Source organism: Pleurodeles waltl, chromosome 3_1, assembly GCF_031143425.1.
Source record: "Pleurodeles waltl isolate 20211129_DDA chromosome 3_1, aPleWal1.hap1.20221129, whole genome shotgun sequence".
Lineage (NCBI taxonomy): Eukaryota > Metazoa > Chordata > Amphibia > Caudata > Salamandridae > Pleurodeles > Pleurodeles waltl.
In genome coordinates this window covers 554,844,962-554,858,132 of record NC_090440.1, presented here as the reverse complement: position 1 = coordinate 554,858,132, position 13,171 = coordinate 554,844,962, and the positions used below count along the sequence as shown (strand labels likewise).

The 13,171-nt window shown below is 45.5% G+C and overlaps 1 long non-coding RNA gene across 1 annotated transcript in view; it reads left to right on the top strand.

Annotated features, from left to right (window-relative positions):
* LOC138284308 (uncharacterized) overlaps nucleotides 1-13,171 on the top strand; it is a 143,192-nt gene that overhangs the window by 37,193 nt on the left and 92,828 nt on the right. The window contains exon 2 of the long non-coding RNA XR_011201379.1: nucleotides 5,306-5,337. This is a non-coding gene — a long non-coding RNA (uncharacterized lncRNA). The remainder of the gene's footprint in view (nucleotides 1-5,305; nucleotides 5,338-13,171) is intronic.

The window sequence follows — 13,171 nt, the reverse complement described above, 5'->3', positions numbered from 1 at the left end:
CCTTGCTTGTGCAAATGTCAGGACAAGTTGGTGGATGTATCTGGTCCACTAACTAAGATCCTTCAATTGGCCTGCCAGGCCAAAGAATCAATGACACCCATCGGCCCAGACATCTTAGTAGGTTGGGCCAAAGAGTCACGTGCCAACTAGGAATTGCAAATTGAGCTATATCCACCAAACGTCGATGATCCATCCTCATCGAAATCGTCCCAAAGCTCACCAAACTCATCTTGTCTAAATTGGGCCTAGTGGCACAGGGCCTCTTGTTTGGAACCCTTTTCCTGAAGGATCTATCAAAGTTTGTGGCTACAAATAGTAATCTGAATAAGGCACATGAGTCCTCCAAGAAGGTATTCCGACCACCTTTTGGCAGAGCCAGGTGCTTCAGGGGTGTGCATTCAGCCGTGGCCACTGCCAGGGCCCACAAGACTTCTACCAACGAGGTAGAGAAGGAAATCAAGACACCTTTTACAACCCCACCTTCTACCCCTCTTGTCCCTGAGCCAACAGATATCGCTTCAGGAAGGGGCATTACAGATGGGCACAAGGATCATTCCAGGGCTCTGGTTCCACAGGTAAGGATTATCACACTTTCAGAAGTTTTACTGGGGGCCAAAACCAGATTATTTCTTCCCTATTGGTTGTAGCCAACTCGGGACCCTTGGGTTCTCGAATCCATTCAGGGATATAAGTTAGAGTTTTACAGCACCCCTGTTCAACCCTCCCTCCTTACCATGATGTATTGTTTCCCAACAAGAGCAATATTTAATCCCCTCACAAATTCAGGCTCTGTTACAGAAAGGGGCTTGAGAAGTGTCATCTCCCCACCCAAACAGGAAGAAATGGGTTGTGTCCTGCCTAGTGTTAAACATAATGGATTTCAGTGGGAGGATTGTCTTCGTCATTTCAAGATGGAGGGAATCCATCTTCTGAGGGATATCCTGCAAAAGACTTGCTTAACCGTCCCTATTTCTCCTCCTCATCGTCGTTCCTTTGTCTAGCGTCCTCCCCAGCCTGGTACCCGCTGAATGACTAGACCACCACATAGCTGTAAATCACACGTCTTTATTCCTCTGCGTGTACCTGTGAACTCCAGCATTCTAAACCAAGCTTTCATTGCATTCTCTTCTAGCAATTACATCATGCTGATAAGGAGTCTCATGGAACCAGAAAGGTTATGTTCCAAATCATGCAAGACACTACATCTACCCCTCTGTTAAATGAAGAATTACAAATGTTTTTTAGAAAATCATTGGACATACACAAATATCTACCTACAGAAACATTTTACAACTACATCTCTTCAATTTATCTTCTTGGTGCTTTCAGCAATCAACCTGATATGGTTACTGAAAGCTGTGAACTGTCATTTTTAATGTCAGAAATCACTAAAGATGGTAAGGAATCAGCAACATTCTGAGTTGTCAAAATCAGTCTTTCTGTCAGCAGTTGAAGAGCAATAAAATACAGGCCTGAAGTGACTAAAGTCTCTGGTAATAGACTTCCCAGGGCCCTGAGCAGTCACCATGTGTTCTTTGGTAGACACTACTTGGAAAATTTTAGCATCATCAGGAACATCAGATTTTCATTGCGTAACTGTTGAGCAATCACCAAATCTCCTTAGGAGGTCTTTTGCATGTCGCCTCTTGTCTGGATGAACTTTAATTTTTCGTTTGTGAACCAAGACCCTTGCACAAACCATGTATTCACTTCTATCTCTTTCATGGTCAGTTGAGGTAACATAGTTGCCAATCGCTCTCCCAAACATCACATTCGCAGGACTTTCACCTGTGGTCGAGTGGGTTGTCGAACAATGAGCTTGTAAAGTAGAATTTAATAGTCTCTTTAAATTGAGCTTCTCAAATGTTGCAATCTGTATTGCTTTCTTCTGAGTACTCCTAAAACGTTCAACAAGTCCATTGGCCTATGCCCTCAAGGGTGTGATCTTATGATGCATTTTGTTCAGATGCTCCAGAAATTCTTTAAACTCTACTGTCAGATTGTACAATGGCTGGTATGTCCATTGTTCCAAAGATGCCATCGAGTTTTTCAATTACTAGCACATGTCGTGGATGAAGATCTATGACCAATGTAAAACATGAGTATTCATCTATAATCATAATTAAATGATGTCCATTATCAAATGGACCAAAGATATTGATGGCTATTTTCTCCCAGGCATGTTTAGGAAGTTGTGACATGTTCAGAGTATGTTGAGTAACTTTGGGTGACAGGCAACTGCATATGTGACAAGCATTGAGTTCATTTTCAACTCTTTCATCTAAGTATGGAAACTAAACTCGGTCTCAGAAAGCTCTCTTTGTAGCAACAATACCACAATGTCCTTCGTAAGTCACTTAGATCTATTGTCGTAGACTCTCCGGATTCAGGGTCCTTGATCATTGCAGTATAAATCGTTCCTGAGTTAGGGGCAATTCATCTTTAACAGTTTTGTATTTTTGATATACACCATCATTACAGGGAGGCTGAATGTGTTTATTAAACAACTGATGCACAATTATTGTCCTAACTTCAGCAGGCCACAATCATGGCTCATGGCAGTGACAATCTGGGCTAATGATACAGCAGCTGGTGTACTGGACCTGTCAAATAAATTGATGTAGGCCTCAGCCATCTTGGATGGAGTACCATGACCTTGGATAGGCACTCTCAAAAAGTGGTCTGCAGGATTTTGATCCTTTCCTGGTGGATGCATAATTGTATAATTGTACTCTTGCAATCGTAGTCCTCATTGTTCAATTTGAGGAGGCATCTTGGCTTTTGGATTGCCAAAGATGGTCAGGAAAGCACGACGATCAGTCACCAGCATAAAAGGCTTTCCGTACAGAAATACATGGAAATGTTCATATGCCCATACTATAGCAAGCCTTTCTTCTCATGCCATGAATAAGCATGTTCTGTTAGAGACAAACTTCTATTAGCATAGGCCACAATATGTCGTCTAGTATTTGGACGTCCACTATGCTGTGCAAGTATAGCACCTAACCCAACCAGGCTAGCCTCAACCACAATCTCTATATGAAGCTTTGAAATGAAGCACACCATTTCTAGAGTATTTTCGATGGCATGTTTGATTCTCTTGAAACATTTTCCACATTCTCTTGACCATTTGAAAGAAGCATTTTTCTCTGTTAACTCTCATAATGGAGCACTAACAGTAGCAAAGGCCTTCATTTATCAGGAACAGTAAATGGCCATTGCAAGAAAAGAATGTGCCATTGAAACATCTTGTGGGGGTTCAGCATTTGTTAAAGCTTGTACTTTTGCAGGATCAGACATCACAACCCCATCAGAAACGATATGACCAAAGAATTTCAGCTTGTTGAACTCACATTTGTTTACATGTAAGATAAATCCTGCATCACTGAGTAATTAACATACTTGTTAAGACTAATATCCTCCTTCTGTGTAACTTGAAAAGCTAATATTTTATCTCTAAAATTAAATGCATTCACAAAGGTTGTATGATAAGTCGTATGATGTCTTGGAAAAGTTCTACATCCGATGACACACCAAAACTACAGGGCCACGGTGGCAGTTTCGCCACCAACAGGCTGGCAGTAAAGACCGCCACATTATGAGTGTGGCGGGTTGGCCACTGCCAACCCGCCGCATTCCCACTCATACCGCCAGAGCATCTCTGACCCAGCGGTCCACATAAAGCCGCCCGCGGTATTGTGAGCTGGCTTTCCACCAGGTTGTCTGTGGCTGTAGCAGACAACTCTCCCCTGCCTTCCCCAGCAAGCACAATAGCCCCATCCCACCTCCAGGTACAGTGCCCCTTCACCCCCTTCAGGTACAGCGCCCCGACCCCCCACACACCCTCCCCACGTACATGCATACACACACAGACACCCACACACCCCCTGCATACACTCATTTACCAACACTGACATACACGCATTGACTCACACGCGTTCATACATACATTCACTGTAACACTCATACATGCATTAACTTTAACATTCATACACGCAGTCACTTCAGCACTCATACATGCATTCACTTCAACATTCATACACGCATTCACTTCAGCAGCATACACACATTCACTTCAACATCCATACTCGCCTACACACGCGCATGTACACACGCAGACAAACATCCACTCATGCACACACACACAACTCCCCCCACCCTCCCACCCCCCTCCCCTGTCGGATGGCCAACTTACCTTATCCGGCAGGGAACGGGCGCTTTCACCGCCAGCAGCGCCCCGCCATCAGGACACCGGCAGGCCGTATTAATGCTCATAATACAGCTGATGGAGTCCTTTTGGCGGGGCAGGCCGGTGGAGGAACCACCCATGCGCCTCTGCCGGCCAGCCCGACTACTGCTGGATTTCTGCCCAGAAATCCTGCAGTACTTGTAATTTGGTGGGCAGAAGATCGCCAGCACTGGTGGTCTTCTGGCGCCCGTGGCTTTGGTGGTCTTTGAAAAACATCGCCAAAGTCAAAGTGAGGGCCTAAGTCTCTTGTATCTAAGCAAACCAATATGTGTAGAAAAGGTTGTGATATATCTGCAGCTTTCTTCAAGTTCAAACTGATGATAACCGTAATTTAAATCAAGTAGAGAAAAGACCTTGGCATCATTTAATTGCGCTATCATGCCAGCAATGTGCAGTCCTGGATGTCATTGACGTTCAACTGCTTTCTTCGCCTAGCGCATGTCAACGCATATGCACACAGCTCCTTCACAGCCCTTTTTTCGGCACTACTACTATGGGAAAAACCCATGGCATTGGACCAGTGGAACGTTCTATAATGTTGTGCTTAAGTAATGATTCAAGTTCTTTTTCAACAGCTTCTTGTAAATGAAAAGCAACTCGTCAATGTCTCTAAGCAACAGGACGGATATCCTCATTAAAATGCAGCTTTACTTTCATAGTCTTTAACTTTCCTAAACCATGAAACAATGAAATGAACTGACTTGTAATTTGCATTAATTTTGTAAATCACCAAAATCAGTCCTATATCAGCTTGCTCCTGTATCTTGAACACAGGGATCGGTGCTTGTACTTTTGTTTTCATATGTTTCACTGTCACTATAAATGAATGGCGTTGATGAACCCCAAGTGTAAAGTTTGGTCTTTGATGGCGTAAGCCATGGTAACTGAGACAGTTCATTGTAATTTTCTTCAGGCATTATATTTATCAATGCACTGCTATCGATAACAAACTGGATTGAACACCCATTTATTTTCATTGTAATCTTTGGACAGTGTTTGTATGATTTCGTTGCTTTGACCTGTTTACTTTTCTGTGGCTGACTTTTCTCCTCACAGGTGTCCAGTCCAACATGTGCACATTTTCTGAGGTAAGCACTGACATGGCACAATCTTTTCTTCACTTTTACTTATTATTGAGGCTGAAGAACGTTTTGCCGATGATTTACATGACGATCGACTTTGTTTAGTATGTATTTTTCTCAACTGATGTTGTCGCTTTGCCTTGTGGGCCTGCATCGATCGTTGCTTCTGCAACGTTCTGGCAGCCATTTTGCTTTTGCTCGATGATGCACTTACTTTTTCCTTTGCTCTGCACATCTTCACAAAATAGTTCTCTTTATCACTGCCTTTGCATATCTGACCAATGGTGGGACACTTCCTTCATGTGGAAATATAAATACACATGTGAAACACAACTTCTTATTGTGTGCAGTCATCACTTTGGCCCTCATTATGACCAAGGTGGACGGCGGTATTTTGGAGAAGAATACTGCCAACAGGCTGGCAGTACTCTTCGCTAAAATATGACATTGACGGTTTTGCTCAAGCCAAACTGCTGATGTACCACTCGGTCCGCCAGGGTGGTAGCAGCTGCCGGGCTGGAGACTTCAGTCTCCAACCAGGCGGCTGTCACTGTCCCACCTGTGGGATTATGACCCAGCCTACCACCATGGTTTTCGTGGCTTCCTTACCACCACGAAAACCATGGTGGTAGGCACTATCAGTGATAGGGAATCCCTTCCCTGTCACTGATAGGGGTCTACCTCATCACCCATCCCGAGAGTCCTTCCCACCCTACCCCTCCCAGTCCAGACCCCCCACGACACACTCACATTCAAGCACCATCATACACATGCATACACACACACATACCCACATTCACCCACGCATGCATACATCCATTCACACACACATCCACACACTTACATACATACATGCATCCACACATTCACACAACACAACATACACTCACAGCCATGAATGCACACATGCATTCCACACGCCACACACCTGCATGCACATACACACAAACATACACCCACACCCCCACACATACACACAACTCCCCCTTCCCCTGTTGGAGCACCCGACTTACCTTTTGTGAGGGTGTCCTCCGGCAGGAGATGGGACGGGGCGCTGCTGCCTGCAGCAGCATCCGCCGGCAGAACACCGCCAGGCCGTATCATGTGTCATGATACGATCTGCGGCGGTCTACTGACGTGGCGCTGCTGCTGGCAGTAGTGCCACCTTACCACCATCCGCTGCCATGACTGCAGCCAGAATTCGGCCATCCTTCTGGCGGAATTCCGGCTACTGTCATATTATGGCGGACAGTAGGTAGCCGAGGCAATGGTGTTTTGGCGGCTGCTGCGGCGGCAGTAGGCGGTCAATACCACCAAAGTTATAATGAGGGCCTTTGTGTCCTTCAGTCTTTTGTTTCAAATTAGGTTTCATCCTCATGACTGACTTGTTTTGGGCACCTCTGGCCTCCATGTCAGCAGCTTGTCTTTTAGCACATTCCTCAATTCTGGCAGTCATCAACACTCGCGTCAGACTAAAGCTCAGATTTAAGAGTGCGTAGTGCCTCCTTGCGCCACATTAGCATAATTTTTTTTTTTACGCTAATGTGGCCGACGCCAAAATTGCCGTGCCAGATTTACAAAGTGGCACAATGCATGCATTGCACCACTTTGTAACCCCTTGCACCACATTATGCCTCTGCCAGCCATAATGTATGCAAGGGGGGCTGAAAAAATGGTCTAAGAAATCTAAAAGATTTCTTGGTGTCATTTTTTGTGGTATTTTTAACGCCTTCTCAAAGCAGGGGTTAAAAAGCGTCACACCCTTATTTATACACACAGGGTGGAGTGGCACTTTTCTAAAATCGGCCCCTAAGTGTTTCTCTCAGCATTCATAGTCTGAATGAATTGGACAAGCATCCATCTATCACTCTAAGCTACATGGCTTGTTCATCATTAAATTCATTGAACTTAGAGTGTTTGATGAGTGTGTTGAGTCTTTCCACAAATTCATCAATTGTGTCACCAACTTTTTGATGTTCTTGACTGAAAACATATGTTTCATAGTCTTTGGTACTGGATTGAATTTGGGATTCAACGCATTCTTAGTCTGACGGTATGTGATTTCTTCGTCAGTTCTTGCCATTTTCTTTATGACTTCTTTCACACCATCACCAGCATGATTTTTGAGATATTTGATAATCTTCCTGTTATCAGGCACTTCAAGTGCATCAGTGAAATCTTCAGATGTCTCTATCCAACCAGTCCCTCTATCACCAATATTTTGCTCTTTGGCTGTGTTGAATGGTGGTGGTGGTTTGAGGCAGCATTGTAGACCAATGTGGAACTTATTGATGTCAGGATCGGAGATCTCACCAGACTCTGTCTGAAAACAGGATCCGTTCCATTCATGCCCTGACCTTGGGATGGGCCAACCGCGGGGTTGTCCGTGATGGGCTCCATCGGCCAAACTGTCTTTTGTCACATTTCTGGTCACTGTAGCTATGGACCGCTTGTTATCACAACTCGGGGACTTCTCTTGGGTCCCCATCTACTGGGGTGTGATAGATCTGCTTATTGGGCTTGGTAAGTTATATATCTCATTCTTTCACATTTCAGCTTGCACTTTTCCATGAAGCTCTGTTTCCATTCACACACTTCACATTGGCTGGAATTGTGTTTTGACTCCACATACGCCAACCGTCAACTCTGCACTTCGACAAAGGAACACATGGCATGCACAAGCAGTTTGTTTGGGCCACTGCATACTCTCCAGACGAGCACTTCCTGTTTCTTATCCCCGATGTTGTTGCCTATTGTAGCATCGTCCCTACACTACTACCTGCTAAATGGCTAGCTGTAAATCCTCTGTGTGTACCTGTTGACTACAATATTGTAAACCAAGCTTTCATTACATTTTATTCTGGAGGTCCCATCATACTGATATGGAGTCCTTGAGGAGCCAGAAAGGTTCCATTCCAAATCATGCAAGAGACTACACTTCGGCTTAAGCTTTGTTACAAATTCAGAGTTCTCTATTTTGGTCTCTCCTCACCCCCATGGTGCTTTATAAAGATAATGAAAACTGTTGTGGAGTCGCTAGGGGCTCATGGGGTTCACCTGGTCCTCTATTTAGATAACATCATTGTCATGGGCCAATGTTCCCAGTTGGCCCTAACTCATTTTGAGTGGACAACTCTTTTCTTTCAGGATCTGGGTTTCATGGTAAATACTAGAAATCAATCTTGGTACTTTTCCAATGCCTGGAATGCCTAGGCTTTCAGGTGGACTCCCTTCTGTTGCAATTGGTACTCCTGCCTCTGAAAGTTCAAAACAACATCAAAGAGTTGAGGTTGGCCTTGAGCAAACAGACAGTACCCTTGTCAATAGCTCACCTGGTGGGACTTCTGGCCTCAACAATCGAGATCACCTTCTATGTCTTCCTCCATTACCGAGCCCTTCAGTGGCTCAAGATTCAACACCTCCAGAAGGGTCTCAGCTACCCAGAGCAGGTCTTTCTGTTGGAGGAAGCTAGGATGGAAATGGTGTGGTGGTTAGATCACATCTAAGCCTGGAACGGCAAAGCAATATTTGGCTCAGCCCCAGAGATGATAATACAATCCGATGCAAGCTGTTTGGGTTGGGGTGCACGTTGCGGTTCGACCTCCACGGGGGGGTCGCTGGTCCCAGGTGGAACTGGATCTCCATATCAATTTTCTGGAACTCCTGGCAGGTTCTTTTGCAATTCAGAGTCTCTCTCCTGAGAAGACAGATTGTTGCATTCTCCTCCGGATGGACAATTGTTTGATGATCTAGTATGCGAACAAGCTAGAAGGGACCAAATCACACCTTCTGGCGAAGATAGCCAAGGATTTTTGGCACTTTTGCCTTCAACATCGGATCTCAGTAGTTGCAGAACATTTTTGAAAACTAGACATTTAGGGGAATCCAGATGGGATGACTTGTGGGGCTCACACCAGTTTCTGTGCCCAGAATACTTTGCAAACCTCAAAATGTGGCCAAAAAAACACTTTTTCCTCACATTTCGGTGACAGGAAGTTCTGGAATCTGAGAGGAGCCACACGTTTCTTCTGATAAAAATGCTACCTCACTTGTGTGGGTAGGCCTAGCGCCCGCAACATGGAAGGTCCCAAAACACAACATGGACAACATGGATTTTGGCCTCTAGCTCAGCTGGCACCTAGGGAAACCTACCAAACCTGCATATTTTTTAAAACTAGACACCTAGGGAAATTCAAGATGGGGTGACTTGTGGGGCTCTCACCAGGTTCTGTTACCCAGAATCCTTTGCAAACCTCAAAATTTGGCCCAAAAACACTTTTTTCTCACATTTCGGTGACAGAAAGTTCTGGAATCTGAGAGGAGGCACCAATTTCCTTCCACCCAGCATTCCCGCAAGTCTCCCGATAGAAATGGTACCTCACTTGTGTGGGTAGGCCTATTGCCCGCGAAAGGAAATGCCCCAAAACACTATCTGGACACATCAAATTTATCAAATACAAAACTACCTGTTTTTGCTGGGTGGGGCCTGCGTTTTGGTCCTGGGCTCAGCAGCTATCTAGGGAAACCTACCAAACCCCAGACATTTCTGAAAACTAGACACCCGAAGGAGTCCAGGGAGGTGTGACTTGCGTGGATCCCCCAATGTTTTCTTACCCAGAATCCTCAGCAAACCTCAAATTTAGCTAAATAGCAAAATAAAAATCACATTTCCCCCACATTTCTGTGTGGGATCACCGCACTGGGACAAATTTCCTACAGCCCAACGTTTCCCTCAGTTTCCCGGTAAAAATGATACCTCACTTGTGTAGGTGGACCAAGTGCCTGTGACAGGAAAGAAAACATGTTGAGCGGAAACCAAAGCAGGTCCAAAAGGGCAGTTTGAAAAAAAGAATTTTTAGGCTGACAAGTGGAGCAGAATTTTTATCGGTATAGATGAGACAATGCTGGGTGGTAGGAATTTTGTGGATACCTGCAGATTCCGGAAGGTTCCATTACAAAAAATTGGGAAAAATGTGTGATTTCCAGCAAAGTTGGAGGTTTGCAGGGCATTGTGGATAAGAAAATAGTGCAGGGTGCATGTGAAGCACACCACCATGGAATCAACCAGATGTTTAGTTTTCAGATGTGTCTAGGTATTGTGGATTTTTCTACATGGCAGCGTCCCAAAGTCCAAAAAGTGCAGCGCTCACCATTCCAAGTGGGACGATTTTGAGCTCTCATCGCCCAATTGTAAAACCAAAACCCAAAATAATAAAATGTCCTATTGCTTGCCATGGGATCAGATGTTTTAGTGTGTGGGGGAGAGCTGAAAGACTGTTACACCCTTCAGTTTGGGTGGGGGCATAACCAGGCCCATACTGATTGGTAGCCACCACCCCACAATTATTTTTTTAATTTCCCTGGCATCTAGTAGACATCAAGCCCCCCCTTGGGTGTGGATTTAGGGTAATTGCCCCATCTGCCAACTGGTGGGCAGAACAACTTTGCCCCCATTTATTTGGGGTGGGTGTATGGCCATACCCCCACCCTCTTATTTTGAAAAAAAATCTTCCCTGGTCTCTGGTGGGCTTTCTGCCCCCTTTGGGGGCAAATGGGCCTTCCAAAAATAGGCTGATGTGCTCAAAAGGGGAGCAGATATGGCCAACAGTAATGTGCCTCCATGGGGAGCGACCCTTGCCCAGGGGGCAGCCCCTCCCAAACAGAACACACACATACACGCACACCAATCCCTGGTGCCTAAGTGGTTTCTGCCCCCCTCAAAAATTGGTCAATCTGTCCCCTAGAGGGGCATTTATGGCCTAAATACAATTTGCCCACCGGGGGAGCGACCCTTGCCTAAGGGGTCGCTCCCCACATATAAAACAAAAAATAAACAAAAAAAATGATCCCTGGCAGAAATTGCCTAAAAATAATTTGGCCCACTGGGGAGCGGCCCTTGCCCAATGGGCCGCTCCCCTTATGAGTAAGTCTGAAAAAAAAAATCCCTGGTGTCTAGTGGGCATTTTGATCGGACAGCAGAAATGCTTGCAGAGACACGAAAGAAAAGGAAAGGCCTTTCATTTCCTTTCATGCCTCTGCCTGCCCCCCCCCCCTCCTGAGCGGAAGATAAATGCTGAGCATGCTTCCAGAGCGATGGGAGGTGACCTCTGATGAGGTCAACATGCGATCGCATGCTGATGTCATCAGACGTCACTGGGGGAGTTGGGGGGGGGGGTCGGGGTGGCAGGGTTAGCGATTTCCCTTCCAGCCCTGCCATAGGGTGGTGGGGAGAAAGCCAACAGAGGGAGCGCTAGCGCTCCCTCCGAGCTCCGGTGCCGGGGCGTAATGGTTACAATACGTCCCGACACAGAACCAGTTAAAGCACAAGTTATAGTTAATTGAGATAACAATAACTTCTATGGTTTTGTGTGTGTAAAATCTGAACCTAACTATAATGTCCCTGTAACCTTTGGTTTTTTCATTGGCTGTGGTCTGTGAGTGGATGCATGAGTGTCTGTGTGGGTCTGTGAATGGGTGCATGTGTATCTGACAGGGTGTGTGATGGGGTGGGTAAGTGGCTGTGTACATGGTGAGTGAGTGTGTGAGTGTCTGAGGGGGTCTGTGAGTGGGTGGGTGAGTGTCTGAGTCCGTGTGTGAGTTCGTGCATGAGTGTCTGAGTGGTTCTGGAAATGGGTGCAATGCTGTCTGAGAGAGTCTGTGAGAGGGTGTTTAAATGTCTGTGGATCTGTGAGTGGGTGTGTGAGTGGGAGCGTAAGTGTCTGGATCTGTGAGTGCTTGCATTAGTGTCTGAGTGGGTCTGTGAGTGGATGTGAGAGTGTCTGAGTCGGCATGTGAGTGGGTGTTACAGTGTGATTGGGTCTCTGAGTGGGTGTATGAATGTCTGACTGTGTTTATGAGTGGGAGCATAAGTGCTTGAGTGGGTATGTGAGTGTGTCACTGGGGTTGTGTGTGAGTGCATTAGTGTCTGAGTGAGTGCGCAAATGTTTTTTGCAATATTCACAAATTTGTTGCACTTTACATAGGGGGCTGTGCTGAGCGCCATGGCGAATTAGCAAATATCAAGTTTTGCAACGTATTATACATATAAGGGGTCTCTCCAATACCCCTATATTCCAGCCATGAGGGCAGGATACCTCTACCTTGACCCTTTAGATCCTTTTTCAAGTTTATTTTCAGCCCTGGGGACCTTCCCTTGATGTCTAAAATGGCAGCCGCAACTTTCTGCTCAGGTTGCAACCAGCCAATCGCGGCATTCCTATTGGCACGCGCATTCGCAAATTTGTTGTGAAGTATTCGCACATCTAGATATCCAAATTTGGATTTCTTTTAATTTATTGAAAACCATGGAACGGATTTACACCACATAACAAAAAGGGTGCTTTCTGGGTCAAGAGGTATCTGTCTGCTTAATTTGGTGGACGTCTGACCAGCAGTTCGGGCTGTAGTCGTGTCTAAAGTTTGTATGGGAATTAACAATGGAAACACACTTTTTTGCCCCCTCCCCATTTTCTCAGCCCCCGCTTGGTGGATCACCCTGAAACATTCCTTGCACAACAAGACCCGAAAACACTTTTTTGGAAGTTGCCAGTACCTCTATGGCCTCATACTCTCAAGAGTGCAGCTCCCTCGTGAGGCCCACTTACCTAAGTTTTGCTCTACCATGCCTCTCTAAAAGCCTACACATCACTAACCACATCATTCCAAATGCTCCGACAATTCGCCTGATGGATTTTTCCTACTGCCAGGGCTGATTTACAGGCCTTGATTTAAAAAACTGGAACGAGGTGGGAATTATGGGCCTGATTTAGATATTAACAGATGAGTTACTCTGTCACAATGGTGATGGCGATCCTGTCCACTGAAGTCTAAATCCCACAGG